This window comes from Dermacentor variabilis, chromosome 3, assembly GCF_050947875.1.
Source record: "Dermacentor variabilis isolate Ectoservices chromosome 3, ASM5094787v1, whole genome shotgun sequence".
In the NCBI taxonomy this organism is placed as follows: domain Eukaryota; kingdom Metazoa; phylum Arthropoda; class Arachnida; order Ixodida; family Ixodidae; genus Dermacentor; species Dermacentor variabilis.
Genome location: NC_134570.1, coordinates 14,450,167 through 14,466,342, shown reverse-complemented (window position 1 = coordinate 14,466,342; position 16,176 = coordinate 14,450,167). Strand labels below are relative to the sequence as shown.

Sequence of the window (16,176 nt, the reverse complement as noted above, 5' to 3'; positions counted from 1 at the left end):
GTACAAACTATGTTTTCAGTTTTCCTTTGTCTTGATCTTTATGTAAAAAAATGTGCCACTTTAAAAAAAAATGCTGTGATATTGTGATGTCTTTCAGCTGCTGCCATTGTTCACAAAGGGGGCGGAGGATCCCCCAAGCCGTCGTTTGAACGGCTTTCCCCTCCGGCTCCTGTTGTTACACTGTACCGTGACGAAGCAAATAAATCAACCCTTCTTGACGCGCGCGCCTCCTGCGCGTCTCCCTCCTCTAGACGCGTACGACAAAGCACGCACGACCTCTCAGACGCGTACGATTACCCGCGTGCGGTAGGGCGCTTTGGGGAAACAGTGGGGCGCCGTGCCTTGTCAGACGCGGCAGTCACTGAACACAAGCTTCGCCATGGCAAGAAACTGGAATTCCAGGAAGACGGTCAAGTGCTGCAAAACAGCCCTGAGAGGGGCAACAGCTGACCCCCCACGGGGCGCCGTTGTTGTGTCTGGGCCGGCGGCACTGCGGACGTTTATCGCCGTGTCCCGCCGACGCACGTCCGCAGGGACGGAACCTAATTTCGTCCGTAACCGCCGCTATCGGGACCGTGCCGGCCAGATATGGGCGCGCTATCGCCGCGGCGACAATGTTTCCAAAAGATGCACGGCGAGTCGGTGCCGCAAACGTCGGCTCGCGCACCGTAAACAACGCGTGGGCAGCACCATGGCCCGCTTGCAAGCGGAGCTCGATACATACTGCTAATATGTTGCTCGCATCCCCTATTACGATCAATTCAAGCTGGCACCGCGTGACCTCAACGGCACAGGCCAGCTGGTAGTTGTTTGACAGCGCTGTACGGCGAGGAGGCGCCGCAACCAGTCCTTGTGTGCAGTGCCGTGAGCACAGAAGACCGAGAAGGTACACCTCCAGATAGGACAACACGACGGGTGATAAACAGATTGAGTGTCAGCACGAGGACAAAAACCGAAGGAAAGAAAGCCTAGGGCACTCACACGCACACTGGGCAAGTAATTACGCATTGTCGCCAAATGCCTCTCGGAGCCCAATCTCGGTAAGCTGACAGGGCTGTACAAAGCTGCTTCGACTCGACTGAAATATGGCAAGCGACCTGCATGCAGCGGGAGACTCGGCCCAAATTTCATGCGACCGAGCGGAGGAAGGCGCGAATCAAGCGGCGAGACCCGGACCTGCAAAGAACGGCGTCAGGGACGCACCGGGCACGATGGCACCGTGGCGGCGACAACAGAACCGCGCTTGGGCCGCCAGACCTGGCAACCGAGCGCACGCAGCAGCAGACGATACGAGAGAAAGTCAACAGAGCTTGCCTTGCGCAGAGACCATGCCGTAAAATCTCAAGCACTACCAATCTCTGCTGCACATGAAGACAACTTCAATTTGGCTCAACGATTTTAAGCAGCTTGAGTGACCGCGGGCACAATGTGTCGACAGATCGGCGAGCTAACGGACTAAAAACGCGGGTCTGCCTCGTCGGCTCGTTTCCAAGCAAGCAGACGCCATTTATCGCAAATGCGCAACACATGATTGCCTCGCAAGAGCCTCGAGAAAGGCGCACGTTTCAGCGATACCTGCTCTCGACGCGCGCTGCATTCGGTGGGGGCCCCCAACTGCTGAGTCAAGAACGGCACGAACATCGTTAAGGACAGCGCTGACTATAGCTGTCGAGAACGAGCGAACAAACAACAGTGACTGCTAGCCGCCTGGTTAGCTCAGATGGTAGAGCGGCTGCCCCGGAAAGGCGGTGGTCCCGGGTTCGAGTCCCGGACCAGGACGAATTTTTCTTCAACTATGAGGCTTTTCTTTCGAGGAACCCGTATGGGTTTCCTTTGTAGCAATTGCTACGAACGGGTGGATGTCTCATTTTCCCTTTATTCATTGCTTCTCTCCACCTTGCGGGTTTCCGCAGAACTACTACGTCAAACTCTTGCCTTTGCTTCGTGTTGTTGACAAATTCGACTTCGCCCTGCCATCTGCTAGCCGCCTGGTTAGCTCAGATGGTAGAGCGGCTGCCCCGGAAAGGCGGTGGTCCCGGGTTCGAGTGCCAGACCAGGACGAATTTTTCTTCAACTATGAGGCTTTTCTTTCGAGGAACCCGTATGGGTTTCCTTTGTAGCAATTGCTACGAACGGGTGGATGTCTCATTTTCCCTTTATTCAAACAACAGTGACGCACCAGCTAATCGACACATGGAACATGAATGGGGGCTAATAACAGGCAACGAGGTTCCATCGCAGCGTCGCGTGCAGGGGCCCCATGGCGCATGCGTCAATGAGCACTTTATCATGCTAGAGAGATTTCGTCAGGCAGAAGAGGTAAAAGTGTCGCAATCGGCTCGCGGCGCGGCAATATCGCGATCGCTCACTGAGCGAAAGAAGCGGATGTCTACCGTGTCTTTTAGCGCACGTTGTGGTCTTGCTGTGAAATGAGTGGAAAATGAGGAGAAGCACAACCCAAAAGCATCAGGTCACTACAAGACAGACAAGCGAGATAATGGGAGGAGGAAGGCTCCGAACAGAGAGAGTTGTCCCACGCGGATATAAATGACGATAAGAACGCATTCCCTTCGCGGATCACTCTGGTTTTTATCGTTGCTGGAACATAAAACCTTAACTGCGATAAAACCTTAACACACACTAAAACCTTGAACACACTAAGATAAAACCTTACACACACACACACACACACACACACACACACACACACACACACACACACACACACACACACACACACACACACACACACGCACACACGCACACACGCACACACACACACACACACACACAAAAAGTAACAACCAATCATTCAACAATTCTCAAGCAGCGCATAGAATTCAGCCATACGCGCAGCGGCAGTGCTCGCGAAAGGACCAATCGCTGTTCCAGGCGTCGAACTAGGATGGATGGATGGATGGATGGAAGTTATGAGCGTCCCCTTTGGAATTGGGCGGTGGGTTGCGCCACCAAGCTCTTGCTATTAAAAGGCAGCTCTAGCTGCCGATTACCGATTATGTACCAATTATCTGGGCTTCCGCGTTTCGTGAGGAGCTGTACGTCAGCAGGTGCGTTCACGGAATTATTTCGCGCAAGCAAATGCTGCGATTTGCCGACGGAATTGGGGCACAGCTAACGTTAAAAAGGAGAGAAAAAGATCCCGCAGGAACTTCTAGGCTGTCTAGGCAGGCGTAAGAATTGCGCCGCTTGCTCACCTCCACGCAGCCCGGTGTCATTAACAATGTTATGAAACTTGATGCGGTTAGTACAAACGACAACGCTGCAACGACACCAACTGCTGCGGACGGCGGCGCCAGGTGCGCTGTTGACGTTCCGATCATTATAAGTCGTTATCGCACTTTAGCTCCTTATCCATCCGCGTCGAAACATGAACCATGATAAACTCCGGCGGCGGCTGCGTCCGGCGCGGGCCCTATCTTCAACGCGATCTGCGATGGGGACACAGTGCGCCGAATGCTGATAGCTGCGGCCGCACTGTGTTCTCGCCGCTTAGCTCGCGTTGAAGCGAGAGGCAGCACGAAGGCGAATTCGCTCGCTACTGCGGGCCCCGTCTTGAAAGCGACCGTCTTACTCGGCGGACGGACGGGTTTCATCGTTGGGTAGGCATGGAAATGCTTACGAATTAAAATAAATATGGTCGGAGGGGGCGAGCACCTCCGAATGCACCCCTGCAACACAAGCCTCGCCTCGCCAGGCACTGAAAGTTTAAAGCGGTTGCAGACATGTCCAGGACGCGGCCACGGATGCAGGCTTTTTCAAGGGGTGAATGAGACGGCGATTGATGATGATAATTAGTTTTTTTATAAGTGCTGACGGGTTCTCTCCAGTAATCAGTAACAGCTGGGAAGAAGGACTTAACGAGGACTTGACACCAATTTTTAAGAGGGGGAGGGGGGGGCGTCAGGCCATCCGGACATCCCCTCTGGACTCGCGTATGCCGAGATGTCCTGGTCCTTTATGCCAATTTTGTAATATCAATCGCGGCTGCACCGATGAGTGATCTTTGCACCACGATCGAGTGCTTTTGATTTGACATTGGATCAGTCTTGTTCGAAGGAGGGCAGGAGATGTTGCTGCGGATCCGCCCGTACGAGGCGATAGCAAGCGCAACGCGACTCTGGTCTGGTGCTAATGCCCTCTGGAGCAAAGCGGAATCGGAAGAAATTGTGACAAACTGGGTAGACTGATTAGGATGAACATTAGAGAATTCGCAGTTCTACACGAATGCCTCACGGCGCTCGTCGCGGAAGGAAACCCTGTCTCCCTGCAACTCTTGCGTACCTAGCAGCTCAATGCATCGTCAAAAGCGCAGGAAAGTGCCCTGGAGACAGCCGATCCAACGCTCGAAGCATTTTTCCTGAAGTGAAGGCAGCGCTTTGGATAACTAGAACGGGTACCGTTGAGGCCAGAGGAAGTTCTAGGCCATAGGCGGCAGAGAAGGCAGTGCACAATATTGGCGTCACGCGATAGGTGGAGGCGTATCGGAAGACATCGTTATGGAAGTCGGTGGAAAAGAAAAATTCCATCACTCGTGCTGCGCGTGCCGACAGGCACTTTCTTTGGACGCAGCTGTTGTCTGTCACCTCATCGCGCGCCTGCACGCGAGCAATACTGGACAGCGGCGGCGAAGCACCTAACGCACGTCTGTCCTGTGTCACACCACGACGTATACGGTTCGGGGACCGTCGAGACAAGGGCAGTCGCAAATCGGGGCCGCATGTACGCACGCGTATGCAGCACGCCTGAACTCCGGCTTCTTCCAGACACTTGCGCCCTCTTTTCTTTTTCACGAGCACAATTTCGGTGCAATCAACAAACCGGCCCCTTGAATGGGCAAGGTCGGGCACAACCCTTTCACGCATTGATTTGGGACGCGCAGGCACCTCTGGCCCACACCCGGCGGCTCCTCCTCGGCCACGCGCACTAGACTGGCAACGAGCCCCGCTAGGGGCAGCTAGCAGCAGTAATCGCTGTGGACGTTCGCAGAAAACTTGTGCGAGCCACTTCGCGAGAGATCTGCCCGGTCAAGCGTGCATGCGCGCGCGCACGCACACGCACTGGCATATAGGCGATGGATAAGAGAAGCGCATACGAGCGCAGACTAGTAACTGTGCTGTTTTTCGAAAGAACACCACCCACGCAAAGCCAGCTCACTTCCAATGGGTTCATGACTTATCAGTCACCCTACGGGGCCACAGAAGACTGGTGTCATCTCCAAACTGGCGTCACTCTGGAAATTCATTTTAAGTGGATACGCTTTTGCAAGCTCACTAGCCACAATTTGTAAAGTGCAATATGTGCCGTAACGTGATTACTTCAGAAGTTAATTAGCGAATTAAAAAAAAAATTGTTGAATATGTGTTTTGATTTACCGTGCATGCCTGCCCGCCTATGAATAATCCAGCTCAATTACTAAAATTACGTTATCTGCAACAGGCGATCTTTAAAAATTCTGGAAAACTTAAAAGTGATCACCTTGTACACTCGCCCAGTGGCATTCTCAGATTAAACAAGGTGCTGGATACGTCAATCAAGTGAAGCTTCCAGAGGCCGTCACATATGGGGTTCACCTCTACACTATCAAGGCATTGCAGAGAGACGTACCACGCAGTAAAAGCACTGGGGCAACCAACTAGCAGAGTCCATAATCGGATACCTAATTCTGTATGTATAAGGAGTATTCCGTGTTAACAGCAGTCCGGTTTGGAGACCGTCAAATATATGTATCTCGTCTCGCCCTTAAATTATATATTCCGCCGTACGCCAATCCGTGGCATATGTCCTTGGTGTGCACCTTCTGCGGCTCTAAAACTATGCTGCTGCTGCAACTTCACCGATTCATTTCGTGCCGACCACTACTCAAGGGTTAACCAGAGCACTTCCCTTGGAGACCCCCGTAATAGAGTTCGAACTAACGACTGCTGCCCTCCCCCTTCAAGCGAAGTTCTTCGAACCTCAGACGGCAACCCGTCGCTTCCCAACGTTCGCGCGACTCGATGCATGCCCAGGGCTTGAGACTCACACTGTTATTCAATCAAATAATCGGTTTTCGGAACGTCGGGCCAACCGGGAGTTTGATATGTTCGCACATACCCGGCCTCAGATTTCTGCTCTCACCGTTCCAACTGCAGTGCAAACGAGAAGCCATATGCATCCTCACTCGTGACGGTTCCTCCTCAGGAAGTGCGCGCCATGCCATGGCAACCAGACACCGACGAGGGACGAACGAAATGCGCGCGCGCAGGCGGCGCCAGTGCCGACCGAACAGACGACACGGGAATACTGTTACTTCCGTCAGGACGAATTCCTCCTCGATCGACATCGCACAGGCTGGCTTCGGATGGGCCAGCGCTTCAGTCGAAGATTCTTTTCCGCCCGTGTTCGGCACACAAGCTCAGTCAAGCTATTGAAGTAGGAGCCTACAACAGGCGACTGAGCACATTCCTGGATGTCCGTAGGGCTTGTGATACAATACGACCTCTATTATCGTTAACAAACTGTTTGCTCAATATACACGGGCGTGCTATGGACGCGGTGATGCGATTTCAATGGTCAGTTCATTCCGTGGTGATATGTATTTCGAAGTACCAATTCACTCAACACAGGCTCTGCGGTACACATGACCGAAATGAACAAAACTTGAGATACAGCCGAGGGCTGTGCTGAAAACGCTGATAATGACGGCAGGATTCTATGGTGCCAAAGCAACTGTTGTTCCCGGTCGTATATTTTCGTCGTTAGCATTGGTCTGTTTAATCGGTAAGAGAAATTCGATTACGAAGATGTCAAATAAGAAGTCACAAAAACGACACGAACTTTTGACGAACTTCAGCACAACTCGGTTTTCTGCTTTGGAGGTGGGTGAGGGATGAAAGAGCTATTTACCTAAGCGTGCTGCCGTGGCTTAGTTTCCTGCTTTCTATGGGCTACGCAAGCGTCGGTACGTCGGACACACTCAACGGCTCATACAGTTCAAGAATGGCATCCCGGTCATCACACGATCGAATCAACACGCTCTTTCCACCTCCGACTTGCACATTCCGCCGCGAACGAGAGCTCTCAAGATCGGCTTTCAAGCACTCGAACAGTAAGAACAACATATTTCACTACCACCACAGCGACTCCTGTACAGCAACAAAAAGTTCACGCAAAAAAAAAAAAAAAATCTAGACCGAGCCCGCAAGACGATCGGGCTACTGCTGTTAGATCTGGAGGACAATAATACCAATTGCTGTCCCCCAGATTTTGGACCTTGCCGTTGGGTGCGGGAGTTGGCCGAGGTTGAGGAGGGCTTTGAGATGAAAACTGCAGGTTTATTTACATTATTTACAGTGAGAGTACAAAGGAATTAACAGTCATAAAGTCATTACGGGCCGGCAGCAACTCGGACGCTGCGGCCCGTCGCAAGAAGCTCGAAAGAGATGAATGAAGGAATGCTCTGTTGCTGCTCCCGGTCGCTGGCTTTTAACCCCTTCGGTGTCTCGAAGTCACTTCACGTTCGGCCAATCGGCGAGCCCGCACAGGTGGCGTCATTTTCGGCCAATGGTAGGCGCCCGTGCAATTGTGTCACACCCGGCGCAGAGGGTCGCTCCTTGGGCTCCAATTGTCCGAGGGCTTACTTCTCTCTGCAGTATTGCCTTCCTGGCTTGCAAGCGCCGTCACAATAGGCGGATGGGGGGGAGACAGGTTGTCTTAGAGCGACGTTTCAGTGCCGCAAAGCAGCTTTGCTCGAGACCTACGTTACCTGGAACCGTGCCAGGCTCCCGCTACACTTTCGGGAAGAGTCAAGCAGTGAATAGCTCCACCTGCGGCGCACGAGGTGGGGGACGCCAACTTGTTTGGACGTGGGGCGCCTCGAGAACGTGGTAGATGTGCTTCTGCGCTCCTTAATTAGCTGTGACGCGATTCGATGTGGTCTGGTGAACTCGAAGTAGGCTCAGGAAAAGGTCCCGTACCTAACACTGCGCGATCAAGGCGCTGGCCCGGTCTGCACATGAAAACGGGCGCTTGGCTGCGCCGAAGTGTGGGGAGTTCAAAGCCTCGTCACAACATTGCGAGGAGCATCGGCAAAGCAGGAACGGCCGGGGGGCAACCGCCGACGGGCCAAACGCGCGGCGGGCTATTTCTGGACACGCTCGGACCAGCCCCTCCTCCCGGCTTGCGAAACTGTGCGAGACGAGTAGCGCGGCTGCCAAGTGTATGCGAGGCGCCAGGCAGACAGCCACGGCGTCGATCGGGCGACGAAAAGAACCCGGCGACGAGCTCGCGAATGTACAGCGCCAAGTTACGAAACGCAGCCGAATATCAAGACTTGCACATGGCCGAAGGCTCTTCTGACGTTCCGGAAACGACGCGAAACTGTCCTCGTGGTAACGTCGAAACCAGCGACGAGGACACGCGCATCCAGGCGTCGGGACGGGGCAGCAGACCCGGGAAGCCGCCGACCAGGAGCCGCTCCGCACGCGCTCCAGCGAGGCAGACAGGCGAGGCAGACGAGCGTAAGGCGGCGCCTTACAGTAGTCAACTGTCGAGGCGAATGCAAGCGGAGACAACAAACGCGACAACGGCCGGAATCTTCGGAGCCAAGCAGCGACACTGAGCAGTCTGTGGGAGCCGCAGCTGTGGCAGAGCAAAAGCGAGCAGCAACTATAGGCTACGTCCACATTTGGGAAACCGCAAGCGGGCGGAAAAGCCAAAGCGGCCGGAAAATCTTTTCCGCGCATGTGCAAGATGTTCACATTTATTTCGCCACTGCCGCTTTCGCCCGCATCCATCTAGTTTGCGTACGTATGTCCGCGTGGTGGCGCTGTTCATTACACTATTTCAAGACATATGTTCATTCATTGACCCATCACTTACTACAAGCTATCGTTTCGCACAACTGCGCGTATCGGTTTTAACTTTCGTCTAGCATGGAAAATAAACAGAGACATAGTTTCGATAGTTTTAGCTAATTGCTCTTCCTAAAAATAGACAATGAATAACGGAAAATGTTAAATTTTACGACCGGCTGTTTACATGCTAGTGCAGCTTCCGGTGAGGCGGAGAGCGGTTCCACTTCGCCGTGGCGAAAAAATCGGTCCGGGACCGATTTTTTCGCCGCCTGGATTTTCGCCCGTTTTCCCGCCTAGGCGGGCGGATTTTGTCACGTTCTTTCCGCTTCCGCCTGCTCCGAGACCAAGTGTGAAAAAGCTAACAAATGGCGGAAGACTAGCCATAGTGATCTCAAGCTACAGATACCTTAATTAGATATGTACGAACGCGAAAGCAAATTGATCAGGTTCAGTCGCAACTTGTAAGACAAATAATGGATGTTGCATCGTAAACACTGTCTTGCGACGTGCACAACAGAGAAAGCCCTGCAAAGAAACAAGTCATGGGCGTAGCAGGGGAGGGGGAGCTTCAAGCTCCCCCCCCCCCCGAAATTTTTTCGTGCTGGCATGCGCCGCCAACCAAACACACCCCCGGCGCCGGTATTCATGCTCGATTTTGTCTAGAATGTCCTTTTCACGCTCGAAAAGACATTTTAGCGCGAACATTGCGAAATCGAGCTGGATTTCGCGGCAACGCCCATGCACCGGGAGTCACATATGGTAACGCAAGGAGCTCCGTCCGAGCACAGTTTCAAAGGCCTTTGGATGGCGAGCGAGCTCGCCGCTGCATCTTGCGGAGGCCGCTGAATCTAGGGAGTGCTTGGATTTCAATTCTGAAACTTTATGGGGATAAGGTTCTCAGTTGATACGAAAGGTGCACGGACATTTAGTCGTGCTTTAGATTTTCAGTGCCTAAACTACGTGGGCTTAATGTTGTTATAAACATTTGACGCCATAAGCGCATTGACTTCCCTAAAATCGTACATCGGACCATGCAACGAGAGAAGCCAATTCAACACACTATCAGACAAGTTGACAAAGCACGCAGCGAGGTCCGATGAGACGAAGCGTTGTGGTGGTTCATTTGTGCCGTCATGTCACAGAAAAGAATATCAACTTTTTTTTTTTCACCTGCGCCAAAGCAGCCATGTCAAGACACGAAAGCCAGCAAGGGTAACTTCGTTCGTATTTTTCTACTTGGACTTCTATTCGCGAGGATACATTGAGCCTCTTTCTTTTTTTGTTCTCGCTACCCGCGGGCTGCCGAACCAGCCAGAGCGCATGCGTTTTTCTCGGGCTGCATCGACCACCGCGCGGCGGACTTCGATGCGCGTTCGCGTTTCTCTGGACGAGTGCATTTTCTCCTGGCAGAGGTTTGGACGCTTTCTGGCTAGCAGACGAGAAAAAACAAAGCATGGTCGCTCGCGGTCATCACTACGGGGTCTCGACGGATTGCAACGCGTTCACTTGAGCGCTACCTCTCCGGAAAATTTTAACGCGATAGCGTTAAGGAGCTCGTGTCGCAGAAAAGCCGGTGTCGTCGGCGTCGGTGTCCGCGGCGTTGGCCGTGAGCGATAAATCATGGCAGGCACTTCATAAATAAAAAGCAACTTCCAAGATGGGCTGGGTGGGAATCGAACCAGGGTCTCCGGAGTGTGAGACGGAGACGCTACCACTCAGCCACGAGTTCGATGCTTGAAATCGGTACAAACGCGCTTTTAGTGCCGCGGTGTTGCCTTAAAAACGTGCCGTAGAATGTTATACTGCGGTGTATATCGGTAATTATGAGCAGGTAACTTACAGAAGTCGCATTTACACGAATAGCGAAGTACGTTTCCGCTACATTTCTTCTGCGCTTACCGCACACGCAGAGCCATCTTGCGGCAAACACAGAAGACCCCTCCTCTCAATGTACGGCGCTGCCCCGACAGGTGGCGCGCCATGCGCGCATTGGGGCTGTGCTGTGCGCGGTCCGGTGCCAGGCGCGTTGCGGCCCCGACTCCCTCTCCCCCTGGCGACGCTTCGCCGTGCTCCCACGCGGGTTGCAGAATCAAGCGCCGTTCCTTTCTTTAGATTACTATCTATCTCTCTGCCCGTGCCGATCACGACGTTTGGCTGGCGTAGATCGTTTCCCCCTCCGAGACACCGAGTTCTTTGGTTCGTTCCGTTTGCTCAGGCGCACGTTTCGTTGCCGCGCAGAACGCTGCGTTGCTCGACGCTCTCCGTGTGATAGGTGGGCGCAAAGTCCGATGCGGGGCGCCTTGTAAGTGATCCCTGCGCCGTAGCGCTTTGTCTTACACCCCTTGGCGGGTCGATGGGAACGCTGTCGCGTTCCACTCTTGAAGGCGAAGCTTAAGCGTCCTCCAATTTTTGTCTCGCCGGTGTAGGATATCGAGCAGTATGCGCATGGTTCTCTGTGGACCATGCGTCTCACGTTTTCGATATTTCTTCGGTAACCACATCAGGCGCCCAATACAAGCATTCGATTATGGCCAACATACTTTCCTCTGCGTTTTTTTTTTATTTCGGTGCCCCCCCCCCTTTCAAAAGAAACAAAATACATTGTTGCGGCGAAGCGAACTGTCGCATGGTGAAAGTTCGATTTTATTACTTTTTGCGGAAAGTAATGGGCCACGGGACGCTTCAGTTTTCGGATACTCTTATTGTATTATTGCGACAGCAGTTATATGGACACTCCAGGCGCATTCCTGCCGTCGCCCTCATGTTCCGTATAAAGTCCAGGGGCGGTAACATCGTGACCGCATGCTGCATGCGCGAGTGAAAGCGTAAGGGGGGGGGAAGAGGGGCATGGGTGAGCCGACGATGGTGGCTCAGTCTTGTGTGCGCAAGGAAGAAAAGCGGGGAGGAAGAGCGCCGCCTTCCGTAACGCGCCATACGTGGAGGGGGGGGGGGGCGTGGAGGGGTGCCTTAGAGTTCTGTGATCTGTGTTTGCACAACATGCTTATTTGCCTTGTTTGACGCATCATATATAGCGACTTTTTCTTAGATACGTAGATTTATTATACTTATATTTAAACATCTTGTTGAGGTTTTGCGTGTATCTGCAGTGAAATTTGTTTCCTGTGACACTTTTTTGCCCTTTATCAAGCTGTATCTTTGCATTTCAAATGAAAGTGAGCCAACCCATCCCGTGCAATAAGGGTTCAAGGTTCATGATCTGTGAGGCATGCGTATAGCACACATGTATCTCTCATTACAAAAGTGACATGCAGGTGTGAAGATAAATGTTCTTTAATGCTCCCATACACTGGGTTAAACATGGCTGCGTGACATAACGGACGCTCCAAAAGTTGAACAGCATGTTGTCATGAGGTTTTTGATAATTGAAGGTGTTTCCCAAAAATAAATTAGTTGCCGTATGGCTGCCGTGTATGTTCAACATTGCATTTCATTGGCCACTGTGAAGCATAGGAGCAAACTGTTAAAAGAAGGACGTGAAAGTTGCAAGGACGATACAAGACTAGGCTAAAGCCACTGTGTAATCAACCCCAACACAATTGCAAGAGCTGGTTAGACTACAACGGAAGATAAGCATCAATGACTTAAACTCATCCATTGACGCTGGTTTACAAGTAGATGCAGTTTTCCTTGATTTCTCCAAAGCTTTTGATTGCGTTCCGCACCACAGATTACTTCTCAAACTTGCATGCCTAAACATTCACCCTAACGTCCTCGCATGGGTTAAAGATTTTCTTTCCTCCAGGCTCCAGTTCACTTCCGCTAACAACTACAATTCTTTTGCCCACGTTACTTCCGGTGTCCCCCAGGGCAGCGTGCTAGGTCCTTTACTTTTCTTAATATATATTAACGATCTTCCTTCTTGCGTAACGTCCCGGGTTCGTCTCTTTGCCGATGATGTCGTAATTTACCGCAGAATTTCCTCCGATATCGATCGCCAATGCTTGCAATTTGACCTTGATGCAATTGCCTTATGGTGCTCCAAATGGCTAATGTCGCTTAATATCTCTAAAACCAAGTTCATGACATTTAACGGCCGAAAGTCTCGAATTGGAAACACTTACTTCATTAATAACAGCGCGATTGAGTCTTCCACTTCCTACAAATATCTTGGCCTTCATTTCCAGTCTGACCTAACGTGGCATCACCATATAAATTTAACCCTGGCAGCTGCTAACCGTACTCTTGGAATACTTAAACGAACCCTCAAGCAAGCGCCACCACTCGTACGAAAACAGGCATATACCACAATCATTCGCCTGAAAATTGAATATGCTGCGGCAATTTGGGATCCACATCAGGTATATCTAGCCTCTAACCTTGAAGCCCTGCAGAACCGTGCTGCTCGATTTATTTTTTCAGATTATTGTACATTCACCAGCGTTACATCTTTAAAAAATCGTGCCGGTTTGCAATCTGAGCCTTCGTCGAAAACATTCCCGCTTATCACTATTTCATAAAATTTTCCACCATTCCTCACTTCGTGATGATTTCTTTCAGCCACCGCCGATTACCTTTCCTTGCCGCGATCACCCTAACAAAGTGAAACGCATTTTGTGTCGGTCATTAACTTTCGCTCAATCCTTCGTACCACACACTATCATCGATTGGAATGATTTACCCTCATACATAGCCATGGAAACTGACATAGCCAAATTTAAGGAAACAATTTGCACTACTGTGAGAAGCTGTTAAAATGTTTCCTTATTAAGTGTGTTTCCCTGATAATTTTTATGCTTTGTGATTTGTTGCTTGCTCCTGACGTTTTTATGTAACGTTTTTTTTCCTTACGATGACTACACTGCCTTGTTGAACGAAAATCAAAAACACGTCTTGTAAATGTTTTTCTTTTTATGTATGCTGTACCTGAATGTACACTTGCTTTTCTTGTATCCCCCCCCTATGTAATACCCTCCTTCGAGGGCCTTTAGGGGTACTGTAAATAAATCAATAAATGAATAGGCAGGGCGTGTGAACATCAGTAACAGTTCAGGTCATACCATAATTCATGAACATCTTGGTTATCGGCTCGTGTGTGCAAAATGGATGCCCAAAATTTTGAACCACCGCCAGAAGACAGAGGTTCTGTGCTGCCTTGACTCATCTAATTCGGTATCACGATGAGGGTGAGGAATTTTTGCCTGCAATTGTGACCAGGGACGAATTATGGTGCCACTACTACGAGCCTGAAACACAACGGCAAAGCTTACAGTGGAAACATTTGAATTTACCAACCCCAAAAACACAAGCCTTCATTTCTGCTGGAAAGGTGTTGACTTTTTCTTTTTTTTGTTCGTCAGGGGCCATTACTGATCGAATTTGCTAAACCTGGAGAGACTACCAATTGTTTCCGATACTGTGAAACGTCGGGTTGGCTGCGTGTCGCTATCAAGAACAAACGACGTGGAAAATTGAGGAATGGGGTCATCTTGCTCCACGACAATGCCCATCCCCATGTCGCTGATGTGGTTAATACAAAACTGTAAAGTTCAAGTGGGAAACACTGCAACATCCGCCATACAGCCCAGACCTGTCGCCTTGCGACTTCCACATTTTGGAGCACTTGAAAAAACAGCTCAAGGGAACCAGCTTCATGTCGGACGATGACATGAAGTCTGCTACGGAGTTTTTGAAGCAGCAACCCAAGGAGTTCTACGAGACAGGAATCATGAGACTCGTTAGTCAGTGGGACAAATGTGTAAATGCTCATGGGGACTACTTTTAAATAAAGTGCCCTGTGTCATATATTCGCATTGGCTCACTTTCATTTGATTCGCCCTTGTATATATTGTGGAAATCCTGCTTTTCATATGCGCTCTCTGTTGCGACCATAATTTCTAAGCAATTACAATACACGAGCGATGACACCTGCTCCTGTGCAATACATTATAACAAAGGACAGCGTCACTGAAATTTTTTCCTAGTCGTTGCACATGTACAAAAATGTAAACAAGATTCTTGAATGATGGAGAGAGAGAGAGAGAGAGAGAGCTGCAAATGAGAGAAAGGCAGGGAGGCTAACGTTTTATTAAAATATTTGTCCTCAAATTGTTCACTTCATGGCCTTTACATTTGTCATAGCAGCGGCATGCACTGCTTTGCTGTTTCAAACTGCTATAGTTCTAAAGTTCGTGTGATATTTGCTTTACTTGAATATAGAGAAAACATGGAAGTATTGATATCAGTTACTTCGGGCATAATTTTTGAGACATACGAGTACATATAATCTTTTATGAATACATATTTTACTTGTCTTGAAAGTGCACAGCGCTCAAGTATTCGTATGCGGCATCTTTGGCAATGGCAACGCAGTTATTAATGTTTAATGCATTTGATCCCTGGACAATTTCTATAAGGAGGAGGCCGAGCTGCGAAGTGAGCGCAAATGCGTTACTGAACTGAACTCCTCAAAGTAAGATACGTTAGAAAAATCGTGAAGTGTGACGTAAGCACAACCTACACAGACATGATAGTGTCGGAGTTTAATTTGAGTATACCAGAAAACATAATTCTGTTACGCGAAAACTCAAACACAAACCCCTTGTCCAAGCGGCACGGCCCGCCCGGTTCCTTGCAACACCACCATGGCACTCGCCTCCGCGCAACTGCAAGAAAACTGTGGTTGCCGGGAAGCGTGACAAGCAGCCAGGTATCCTTGAAATCTATCGCGTTCAACTCTGAAAGTCGAAGCTTAAACGTCCTCCAAATTTTTGCAGTGGCTGCGTCCGTCGAAAAAGTTAGCTAAACGTGGACAGCAGGACTAGTTCGTTATGAATAGCATTACTTCCGGCGTTCTTGTTGTCCCTCTCTGCTCGTCTGTGTTTATTTGTGCACTGGAACAATGTTTCATAATGCTTAGAAATAGTCCAATGTTCTTGATCGCAAATGTGCAAAATCGTTCGTTATATCGGCTCAGTATTGAATGAAATATTAATCCTTAGAAACAAACAAACTGTGGCATACAGCTATTTAATGCATTGTTTTAGATCTATTTGTTTTCCACTGGGTTTCTTTTCGGGTTTTTTTATTGGCAACCCGTCGCGGCAGCCTCATGTGCATGCTCGCACGAGCAAACGCCGTTGGCATGCAGCGAAGCGAACGCACGGAGCGATACATTTTCGTCACCAAATTTTTTTGCGTAGCTTCCACAGCGTTGCACCTGATGCGTGGAACGGGGTCTAGCATCAACATGTTCATAGATCAAAGCTTCAGGACATTAGCCGGGCAGCGCGCGCAGGTGAGTGTCTCAGTGTGTGCTTTCTGCTACTCACAGAACATCATGTGCAGCCCAGACGCTGTAGCA

General features: G+C 50.4%; 1 protein-coding gene and 1 non-coding gene across 3 annotated transcripts in view; one reads left to right on the top strand and one right to left on the bottom strand.

The window, feature by feature from the left end:
* The window catches only part of Rim2 (replication in mitochondria 2), an 84,619-nt gene that overhangs the window by 50,131 nt on the left and 18,312 nt on the right, over positions 1 to 16,176 (bottom strand). The window lies entirely within an intron of this gene.
* On the top strand, positions 1,706 to 1,780 carry TRNAS-GGA (transfer RNA serine (anticodon GGA)). Its single transcript has one exon. It is a non-coding gene; the product is annotated as a tRNA-Ser (tRNA).